The sequence below is a fragment of the Neovison vison genome, chromosome 11, assembly GCF_020171115.1.
Source record: "Neovison vison isolate M4711 chromosome 11, ASM_NN_V1, whole genome shotgun sequence".
NCBI lineage: Eukaryota > Metazoa > Chordata > Mammalia > Carnivora > Mustelidae > Neogale > Neogale vison.
The window spans coordinates 119,455,819-119,467,881 of record NC_058101.1 but is presented as its reverse complement, the minus strand read 5'-3'; positions in this window follow the sequence as shown (position 1 = coordinate 119,467,881).

Sequence of the window (12,063 nt, the reverse complement as noted above, 5' to 3'; positions counted from 1 at the left end):
TCCCCCCTTTCTTCTTCTTCTGGAGTCCCAATTACTCTAATATTGTTTTATCTTATGGTGTGATTTATCTCTCGAATTCTCCCCTCATGGTCCAGTAGCTGTTTGTCTCTCTTTTGCACAGCTTCTTTTTTCTCCGTCATTTGGTCTTCTATGTCACTAATTCTCTCTTCTGCCTCATTTATCCTAGCAGTAAGAACCTTCATTTTTTATTGCACCTCATTAATAGCTTTTTAGATTTTAGCTTGGTTAGATTTTAGTTCTTTTATTTCTCCAGAAAGGGCTTTTATTTCTCCAGACAGGGTTTCTCTAATATCTTCCGTGCCGTTTTTGCGTCCAGCTAGCACCTTGAGAATCATCATTTGGAACTCTAAATCTGACATGTTACCATTGTCCATATTGATTAGTCCCTAGTCTTTGATACTGCCTCTTTTTCTTTTTCTTTTTTTTTTTTTGTGGTTTTTCTGCCTTGTCATTTTATCCAGTTAAGAACATATGAACAAGAGAATAAAATACTAAGAGGGTGGCAAAGACCTCAGAAAAATGTGTGTTAACCAAATCAGAAGAGACTACAAATCATGGGGAGAAGAAAGGGGGTAAAAAGAAGTTCAGAAAAAAATTTTTTTATATATATATATTAAATTAAATTAATAAATTAATTAAATTAAGTCTAATTTATATATATATATAAATATGTATAAATATATATATATATAAATTAAGTCTAAATTAGACTTAATTTATATATATATATAAATTAGACTTAATTTATATATATATATATATAAATTAGACTGGTGAATAACAGAGCCACCCACTTGGTTTTGGGTGTATTTTGATCTCTTAGAAGAAATTACCTCACCAAAATTTAAAGAGACAAAAACTTATGTGTGTGTGTACACACACACACATACACACACACACACACAAAATTAAGGGTAAACACGAAGAAGGATGGAATATAACTGTAAAGATGAAAAATTTTAAGAAATCCTTAAAAAGGAGTTGATAAGTTGGTTGAGAAAAGAAAGAAAAAGAAAGTGGAGAGAATCTGCTCAGGCTAGAGACTAGAACAAAACCCTGTGCTAGATTTAGGGTATATTTTAATCTATTAGAAGAAGTTGTATCCCAAAATTTTTTAGAAGGAAAAAGCCCTTTATGTATACAAAAAGTAAAGTTATATACAATAAAGGATAAAATGTGACTATAATAATGAAACTTCAAAAAGATTTTTTTAAAGAAAGGTATTGTTAAGATAAACTAGTTAAAAAAACGTTAAAAGAGGAAAGAGTAAAAGTCAAAAAAATTAGAATGAGAAAAAATAAAATTAAAAAAATTTAACTTTGCAAGACTGCAGACTTATGGGGAAAAAGCCATGAATTCCATGCTTTGCTTTCCCCTCCTCTGGAATTTTGCTATTCTCCTTGATCAGTGAGCTTGGTCTTGTCTGGATGCTCTTGCTGATCTTCTGGGGGAGGGGCCTGTTGTAGTGATTCTCAAATGTCTTTGCCTGAGGTGGAATTGCTCCGCTCTTGCCAGGGGCCAGGCTAAGTAATCTGCTTGGTTCGCTATTGGGAGCTTTTGTTCCCTGAATGCTCTCCATAGAACTCTGGAGGACAGGAATGAAAATGGTGGCCTCCCAATCTCTGGCCCAGAGGAGCTGAGAGCTCAGGGCCCCACACCTCAGTGTGCCCTCAGAGAAAAGCACTCAATCACTTTCGTCTCCCTGGTCTCCGGCCACGTTCCAAGCTCACCTGGCCTGTGACCAAGCGTTTCTGTCTCTGGCACACAGCCCCGTTTGGAGTCTCCAAACCCAGCAGATTCCTGCCCCCAGAGAAGGAAGGTGAATCTCCCCAGATCTGTCACTTGTGGGGTCCCTGCTCAAAGAGCAGTGGTCTGATTTTGCCATGGATCACAGTTTAAGGTAATCCGAAGCTGAGAGTTCACTCCTCAGCTCCGTCTCTGTAGATACCCCCAATCCTTCTGTGATTCTGTGGGACCAGAGATCTTGCTGTCCCTGCGAGGTCTCCACCCCCGCTTAGCCTCTGGAGCAATGTCCATCAGTGGAGCAGACTTCTAAAAGTTCTGTTTTTGTGCTCCGTTGCTCTGCCACTTGCCTGGAGCCAGCTCCTCCCCCCTGCAGTCTATCTTCCTGTTGCTTTAGATTCACTTCTCCACATGTCCTACCTTGCAAAGGTGGTTGATTTTCTGTTTCTAGAATTGCTGTTCTTCTCTTCAATCTCCTGTTGGATTTGTAGGTGTTCAGAATGTTTTGATAACCATCTAACTGAACTCCTGTCACCTGAGGTCATTTCAGCCTGTTACTCCTCCACCATCTTGGCTCTTCCCCCCCAAAATAGACTTTAAAACAAAAACTATAACGAGAGACAAGGAAGGATACTACATAATGATAAAACAGTCCGACAAGAGGAATTAATAATTTTAAATACTTATGCACCCAGCATCGGAGCACCTAAATACATAACTATTAACAGAAAAAGGAAATAAATTTACAGTAATACGATAATAGTAGGGGAATTTAACATCCCACTTACATCAATGGATACATCATCCAGACAGAAAAGCAACAAGTAAACAGTGGCTTTGAATGACACATTGAACCAGATGGATATAACAGATAAATTCAGAACATTCCATCATAAATAACTAAATATACATTCTTTCCAAATGCACATGGAACATTCCCCAGAATAAATCACATAGTAGACCACAAACAAGTCTCTTTTTCTTCATTTAATTGCTTTTTTTTTCAGTGACCCATAATTCATTGTTTATGCACCACACCCAGTGCTCCATGCAATATGTACCCTCCTTAATATCCTCCACTGGGCTTACTCAGCCCCCCCATATCCCCCCAAAAAAACCCTCAGTTTGTTTCTCAGAGTTCACAGTCTCTCATGGTTTATCTCCCCCTCTAATTTCCCCCCACTCACTTCTCCTCTCCATCTCCCAATGTTCTCTGTGTTATTCCTTATGCTCCACAAGTAAGTGAAACCATATGATAATTGACTCTCTCTGCTTTTAAAAAGACATCGTATCATGCATCTTTCCCAACCAAAACAGTAAGAAACTAGAAATTAATCATAAAAAAATAAAGTTTTGGAAAGAAAACAAACACATGAAAGCTAAATAAGATGTTACTAAACAAGAAATGGGTCAATGAAGAAATCAAAGAGTAAATAAAAGATACCTGGAGGCAAATGAAAATGAAAACATAATAGCCCAAAATCTTTGGATGCAGCAAAAGTTGTTCTAGGATGAAAGATTATAGCAATACAAGCCTATTTCAAGAATAAAGAAAAATCTCAAATAACCTAATCTTACAACTAAAAGACCTAGAAAAAGAAGAGCAAACAAATCCCCAAGCCAGCTGAAAAAAGGAAATAAATGAAATAGAGATTAAAAGTGTCTTTTGACTATTTAAGAGCAGAAATAAAGGGCACAGAGAATAAAACAACAACAACAACATAACTGATCAATAAAACTGGTAGCTGGTTCTTTGAAAAGATCAATAAAATTAATAAATCTTTAGCCAGACTGATAAAAGAAAGACTCAAATAAATCAGAAATGAAAGCGGAGAAATAACAACCAACAAAGGATTAAGTCATTAAGTTATAAAAAATTATATGCCAAAATTGGACAACCTAGAAGAAATGAATAAATTTCTAGAAATATATAATCTCGCAAAACTGAATCTGAAGAAACAGAAAATTTGAACATAAAAATTAATAGCAATGAAATTGAATTAGTAGTTTAAAACAAAGAAAAGTCCAGGACCAGACAGCTTCACAGGTAAATTCTACGAAACACTTAAACAAGTTAAAACCTACCCTTATCAAACTATTCCAAAAAATAAAAGAGGAAGGAAAGCTTCCAAATTTATTCTATGAGGCCAGCATTACCCTGATACCAAAACCAGATAATGATACTACAAAAAAAAAGAAAACTATAAGCAACATCTCTGAGAAACATAGATGCAAATATCCTCAATAAAATATTAGCAAATTGTTTTCAACAATACTTTCAAAAAATGATTCACCACAACCAATTGGGATTTATTCCAGAAATACAAGTGTGGTTCAATATTTGCAAATCAATCAACATGATACATCACATTAACAAGAGAAAGGATAAAAACCATACACTCATTTTAATAGATGCAGAAAAAGCATTTGACAAAGTACAACATCCATACATGATAAAAATGCTCAACAAATAAGTCTGGAGGGAACATACCTCAACATAATAAAGTCCATTTGTGAAAAAACAACAGCAAATATCATAGTCAATGGCTAAAAAAGGAGAGCTTTTCTTTTTCTTTTTTTTCCTAAAGATTTCATTTATTTATTTGACAGACAGAGATCACAAGTAGGCAGAGAGACAGGTAGAGAAAGAGGAGGAAGCAGGCTCCCTGTTCAGCAGGGAGCCCGATGTGAGACTCGATCCCAGGACCCTGGGATTATGACCCGAGCCAAAGGCAGAGGCTTTAACCTACTGAGCCACCCAGGATTCCTGAGAGCTTTCCTTGTAAGATCAGGAACAACACAAGGATGTCCACTCTCACTGTTTTCATTTAACATAGTGCTGAAAGTCCTAGCCACCACAACCATACAAGAAAGAAAAGGCATCCACATTGGTAAGGAAGAAGTAAAACTTTCACTACTTGTAGATGATATGATATTATATATAGAAAACCCTTAAGACTCCAACAAAAAACTACTAGAACAAATAGATGAATTCAGCAAAGTCACAGGATACAAAGTTAATCAACATTTTCATACAGAAATATGTGCATTTCTAAAACACTAATAATGAAGGAGTGGAAACAGAAATTTAAAAAACAATCCCATTTACAATTGCACCAAAAAGAATAAAAAGCTTAGAAATAAACTTAACAAAGGAAGTGAAAGACCTGTACAACTAAAACTATAAAACACTGATGGAAAAAACTGAACATGACACAACACATGTGGAAAGCTATTCCATGCTCAAGGGTTGGAAGTATTAGTATTGTTTAAATGTCCATAGTACTCAAAGCCATCTATAGATTCAAAGCAATCCCTATCAAAATATAAATAGCATTTTTAAAGAACTAGAACAAATAATCCTAAAATTTGTATGAGCCATAAAGATTTCAAATAGCCAAAGCAGTCTTGAAAAAGAACAAAACTGGAGGTATCATAATTTCAGATTTCAAGATACACTACAAAGGTATAATAAAAGAAAAATGGTATGGTACTGGCACCAAAACAGACACACAGATTAATAGAACAGAATAAGCCCATGTTTATCAGGTAAATTAGTCTATGATGAAGGAGATAAGAATATGCATTGGAAAAAAGACAATCTCTTCAACAAATTGTGCTGGGAAAACTGGAGAGCTACATGCAAAAGAATGAAACTAACGAGACCACATTCTAACACCGCACACACACAAAAACTGAAAACAGATTAAAGGCCTAAATGTAAGACCTGAAACTATAAAAATCCTAGGTGTGGGGGGGAAACATAGGCAGTAATTTCTTGGACATCAGTCATAGAAAGTTTTCTATATAGGTCTCTTTTGGTAAGGGAAACAAAAGTAAAATGAACCTGCTGGGACAACACCAAAATAAAAAGCTTTTGCACAGAGAAGGAAACAGTCAACAAAACTGAAAGACCACCTACTGAATGGGAGATGGTATTTATAAATGATATATCCAATAAATGGTTAACATCCAAAATACATAAATAAAGAATTTATAGAACTCAATACCAAAAAAAAAAAAAAACCAAACAATCCAATTTTAAAATGGGGAGAGAATCTCAATAGACATTTTCTAAAGACATACAGATGGCCAACAGACACATGAAAAGATGCTCAACATCACTCATCATCAGGGAAATGCAAATTAAAACCACAATAAGATATCACCTTACACCTGTCAGAATGACTGAAATAAAAAAACAAAAGAAGTAACAAGTATTCAAGAGGATATAGAGAAAATGGACCCCTTGTGCACTGTTGGGGAAATGCAAGCTAGTACAGCTAGTGTGGAAAACAGTATGAAGGTTCCTCAAAAAATTAAGAATGTAGGGCACATGTTGTGAAAAGCACTGGGTGTTATATGCAACTAATGAATCACTGAACACTACATCAAACTTATGATGTACTATATGCTGGACAATTGAACATAAAGAGACATGAGATATAAGACATAAAAAATTTAGAATGGAATTACCATATAATTCATTTATATGGGCATTTATTCAAAGAAAACAAAAACACTAATTTGTAAAGATACATGCATTGTGTTCATTTCACTATAAGGAAGCAACCTAAGGGTCCATCAACAGATGAATAAATATGTGATATATATGTATATAATAAAATGCTACCAGCCATAAAAAAGAATGAAATCTTGCCACTTATAACAATAGAGATGGATCTAGAGGATATAATGCTAAGTGAAATAAGTCAGAGAAAGACAAATACCACATGATTTAAGAAACAAAACATTCTTTTAAGCTTGTTCTCATGATTCTTATTTTTTTAACCTACTTACCATTACAACTAGATATGGAATACAACATATTCCATGATTTTTTTTATTTTTATTTTTTTCAGCATAACAGTATTCATTATTTTTGCACCACACCCAGTGCTCCATGTAATCTGTGCCATCTCCAATACCCACCACCTGGTTCCCCCAACCTCCCACCCCCCGCCCCTTCAAAACCCTCAGATTGTTTTTCAGAGTCCATAGTCTCTCATGGTTCACCTCCCCTTCCAATTTCCCCCAACTCCCTTCTCCTCTCTATCTCCCCATGTCCTCCATGCTATTTGTTATGCTCCACAAATAAGTGAAACCATATGATAATTGACTCTCTCTGCTTGACTTATTTCACTCAGCATAATCTCTTCCAGTCCCGTCCATGTTGCTACAAAAATTGGGTATTCATCTTTTCTGATGGAGGCATAATACTCCTTAGTGTATATGAATCACATCTTCCTTATCCATTCATCCGTTGAAGGGCATCTTGGTTGTTTCCACAGTTTGGCGTCCGTGGCCATTGGTGCTATAAACACTGGGGTACAGATGGCCCTTCTTTTCACTACATCTGTATCTTTGGGGTAAATACCCAGTAGTGCAATGGCAGGGTCATAGGGAAGCTCCATTTTTAATTTCTTGAGGAATCTCCACACTGTTCTTCAAAGAGGCTGTACCAACTTGCATTCCCACCAACAGTGTAAGAGGGTTCCCCTTTCTCCACATCCCCTCCAACACATGTTGTTTCCTGTCTTGCTAATTTTGGCCATTCTAACTGGTGTAAGGTGATATCTCAATGTGGTTTTAATTTGAATCTCCTGATGGCTAGTGATGATGAACATTTTTTCATGTGTCTGATAGCCATTTGTATGTCTTCATTGGAGAAGTGTCTGTTCATATCTTCTCTCCACTTTTTGATATGATTGTCTGTTTTGTGTGTGTTGAGTTTGAGGAGTTCTTTATAGATCCTGGATATCAACCTTTTGTCTGTACTGTCATTTGCAAATATCTCATCCCATTCCATAGGTTACCTCTTTGTTTTCTTGACTGTTTCCTTTGCTGTGCAGAAGCTTTTGATCTTGATGAAGTCCCAAAAGTTCATCTTGAAAGAAGTTGCTGTGCCTGATAATGAAGAGGTTACTGCCTATGTTCTCCTCTAGGATTCTGATGGATTCCTGTCTCTAGGGATAAACCTAACCAAAGAGGTAAAGGAACTGTACTCGAGGAACTACAGAACACTCATGAAAGAAACTGAAGAAGACACAAAAAGATGGAAGACCATTCCATGCTCTTGGATTGGAAGAATAAACATCGTTAAAATGTTTATACTGCCTCGAGCAATCTATACTTTTAATGCCATTCTGATCAAAATTCCACTGGTATTTTTCAAAGAGCTGGAGCAAACAATCCTAAAATTTGTATGGAACCAGAAGAGATCCCAAATCGCTAAGGAAATGTTGAAAAACAAAAATAAAACTGGAGGCATCACGTTACCTGATTTCAAGCTTTACTACAAAGCCGTGATCACCAAGACAGCATGGTACTGGCATAAAAACAAAGACATAGACCAGTGGAACAGAGTAGAGAGCCCAGATATGGACCCTCAACGATATGACCAATTAATCTTGACAAAACAGGAAAGAATATACAATGGGAAAAAGACAGTCTCTTCAATAAATGGTGCTGGGGAAACTGGACAGCTATATGCAGAAGAATGAAACTCGACCATTCTCTTACACTGTATACAAAGATAAACTCAAAATGGATAAAAGACCATGATAAGTTTTTAATATGAACTTTTTTCATACATATACTTTTTCTTTTTTTAAAGTATATATATATATATATATATATATATATATATATAGGCTTCAAGGTAGTCCTTTTTTCCTATTCAATACTACTCCTATATATAAACCAGCTTCAATTTCCCTATATCTCTGGAAAGTTGAGTTCTTTAACAAAGATAACAAGATACACCGAGAAAGAACTGAAATAACCATCTTTGCCCACATCAAGCGTTTATAACTACCTTCCCATCTTATTCTTCTGTCAGTGTTTTTGTGTATTTGTTTTTGTACTATATAAATCTTATTATTGGGGTTCATTTTGGCTGAGTTTTTCTTTCTTTCTTTTTTTTTACTTTTGTTGGTCCTTTTGTTTGCTCATTTTTGTATATAACTTATAAGTGTACCTTATAAATCTTACTTCTGGGGCTCATTTTGGCTGGGTTTTTTTCTTTTCTCTTTTTCCTCTCTTTTTTTCTTTTTTCTTTCTTTTTGGTGGTGACTTTGATTGTTCTGAAGCTTTCCAAGGTGCACCTTGACTGGACTGTGGTTGATATATTCAGCTATATCCCCTCAAGCACCTCTCACCAAAATGACTAGGAGGAGGAACACCCAACAGAGGAAAAATTCAGAGACTGTGACCTCTGCCACAGAACTACTGGATATGGACATAAACAATGTGTCAGAAATGGAATTCAGGGTAACAATTATCCAGGCAATGGCTAGGTTGGAGAAGACTGTTAGTGGCAAATAGAATCTCTAAGGGTGGAAGTGAGGGCTGATCTGGTAGTACTTAAATATGCTATCAATGAGATCCAATCTAATCTAAATACTCTAACAGCTAGGGCAAGTGGGGCAGAAGATCGAATTAGTGATCTAGAAGACAAGCTGATAGAAAAGGAGGATCAGGAGGAGGCCAGGAACAAACATCTTAGAAGCCACGAAAACAAAATTAGGGAAAAAAATGATGCCATGAAATGTTCCAATGTCAGAATTACTGGGATCCCTGAGGAGGTGGAGAAAGACAGAAGACTAGAAGATATAGTTGAACAAATTCTGGATGAAAATTTCCCTAATCTGGGGAATGGAACAAGTGTTCACGTCCTAGAGGCAGAGAGGACACCGCCAAGATCAACAAGTCTAGAAAGACCTCCAGACACTTAATTGCAAAATACACAAATCATAAATTCAGAGGGGAGGTGTTAAGGGCAGTTGGGGGAAGAGATTCCTTATGTACAGAGGAAGGACCATCTGAATAAACATCAGACCTGTCCTCAGAAACCCGGCAAGCAAACAAGGGCTGGCAAGACATATTCAGGGCACTAAATGAGAGCAACATGCAGCAAAGAATACTTTATCCAGCAAGGCTGACATTCAGAATGGATGGAGAAATAAAAAGCTTCTAAGACCAGCAAGGTTTAAAAGATTATGTGACTGGCACTACAAGAAAGATTATGTAGCTGGCACTACAAGAAATATTAAGGGGGTTCTGTAAAAGAAGAAAGAACCCAAGAGTGACACAGGACAGAAATTTACAGAGACAATCTATAGAAACAGGGACTTCACAAGCAACATGATGTCAATGAAAATGTATCTTTCAATAATCACTCTCAATGTGAACAGCCTAAATGCTCCTATAAAACGGCACAGGGTTGTAGACTGTATAAAACGATAGGACCCATCCATATGCTATCTTCAAGAGACACATTTGGAACCTAGTTACATCCAGACTGAAAGTGAAGGGATGGAGAACCATCTTTCATGCCAACGGGCCTCAAAAGAAAGCTGAGGTAGCAATTCTCATATCAGATAAATTAGATTTTAAGCTAAAGACTGTAGTCAGAGATACAGAAGGACACTACATCATTTTTAAAGGGTCTATCCACCAAGAAGATCTAACAATTGTCAATATTTATGCCCCCAACATGGAAGCAGTGAACTACATAAACCAACTGTTAATCAAAACAAAAAGTCATATTAATATGAATACATTAATTGTACAGGATCTTAACACACCACTCTCAGCAGACAGATCATCAAGCAGAAAATCAACAAAAAAACAAGAGCTTTGAATGACATATTGGACCAGATAGACCTCATAGACATATATAGAACATTTCACCCAAGAACAACAGAATACTCGTTCTTCTCAAGCGCATATAGAGCTTTCTCTAGAATACCGGAGTCCACATACTGGGTCACAAACCAGGGCTCGACCAATACCAAAAGACAATACCAAGACCAAAGACAGATTATTCCCTGCTTATTCTCAGACCAAAATATTTTGAAACAGGAACTTAACCACAAGAAAAAGTTTGGAAAGAATTCAGACATTTGGAAGCTAAAGACCATCATGCTCAAGAATGTTTGGACCAACTAGGTAATCAAAGAAGAATTTAAACAATTCATTGAAACCAATGAGAATGAAGACACATCAAAATCTATGGGATACGGCAAAGGCTGTCCAAAGGGGGAAATACATAGCCATTCCAGCCTCACTCAAAAAAATAGAAAAATCCTGAATATACCAACTCTCTTTACACCTTAAAAAACTGGAGAATCAGTAACAAATTAAGCCTAACCCATGACAAGAAGGGAAATAATTAAGATTAGAGCAGAGATCAATGAGTTAGAAACTAGAGTTACATCAACAAAACTAGAAGCTGGTTCTTTGAAGGAATTAATAAGATTGATAAACCCCTGGCCAAAATAATCCAAAAGAAAAGAGAAATTAATAAATTATAAAATTATTATAAAATTATGAATGAAAAGGGACAGAACACGACTAACAGTAAGGAAATAGAAACAATCATCAGAAATTATTATCAACAGTAATATGCCAATAAGTTAAGAAACCTAGACGAAATGGATGCATTCTTAGAAACCTGTAAACTTCCAAGACTGAAACAGGAAGGAACTGACAACCTGAATAGATGAATATCTAGTAATGAGATTAAAGCAGTGATCAAAAACATCTCAAAAAACAAGAGTCTATTGATGGACATCTAGGTTCTTTCCATAGACTCTAATGGATAAAGAAGATGTGTATATATACACAATGGAATACTATGCAGCCATCAAAAGAAACGAAATCTTGCCATTTGCGACAACATAGATGGAACTAGAGCGTATCATGCTTAGCGAAATAAGTCAAGCGGAGAAAGGCAACTATCATATGATCTCCCTGATATGAGGAAGTGGTGATGCAACATGGGGGCTTAAGTGGGTAGGAGAAGAATCCATGAAACAAGATGGGATAGGGAGGGAGACAAACCATAAGTGACTCTTAATCTCACGAAACAAACTGTGGGTTGCTGGGGGGAGGGGGGTTGGAAGAAGGGGGGTAGGGTTATGGACATTGGGGAGGGTATGTGCTTTTGGGTAAATTGGAAGGGGAGATGAACCATGAGAGACTATGGACTCTGAAAAACAATCTGAGGGGTTTGAAGTGGCAGGGGGGTGGGAGGTTGGGGTACCAGGTGATGGGTATTATAGAGGGCACGGCTTGCATGGAGCACTGGGTGTGGTGAAAAAATAATGAATAATGTTTTTCTGAAAATAAATAAATTGGAAAAAAAAAAAAAAACAAGAGTCTAGGACCTGACAGATCCCCTGGGAAATTCTACCAAACATTCAAAGAAGAAATTATACCTATTCTCCTGAAGCTGTTTCAAAAAATAGAAACAGAAGGAAACTTCCAGACTCTTTCTATGAAGCCAGCATTTCC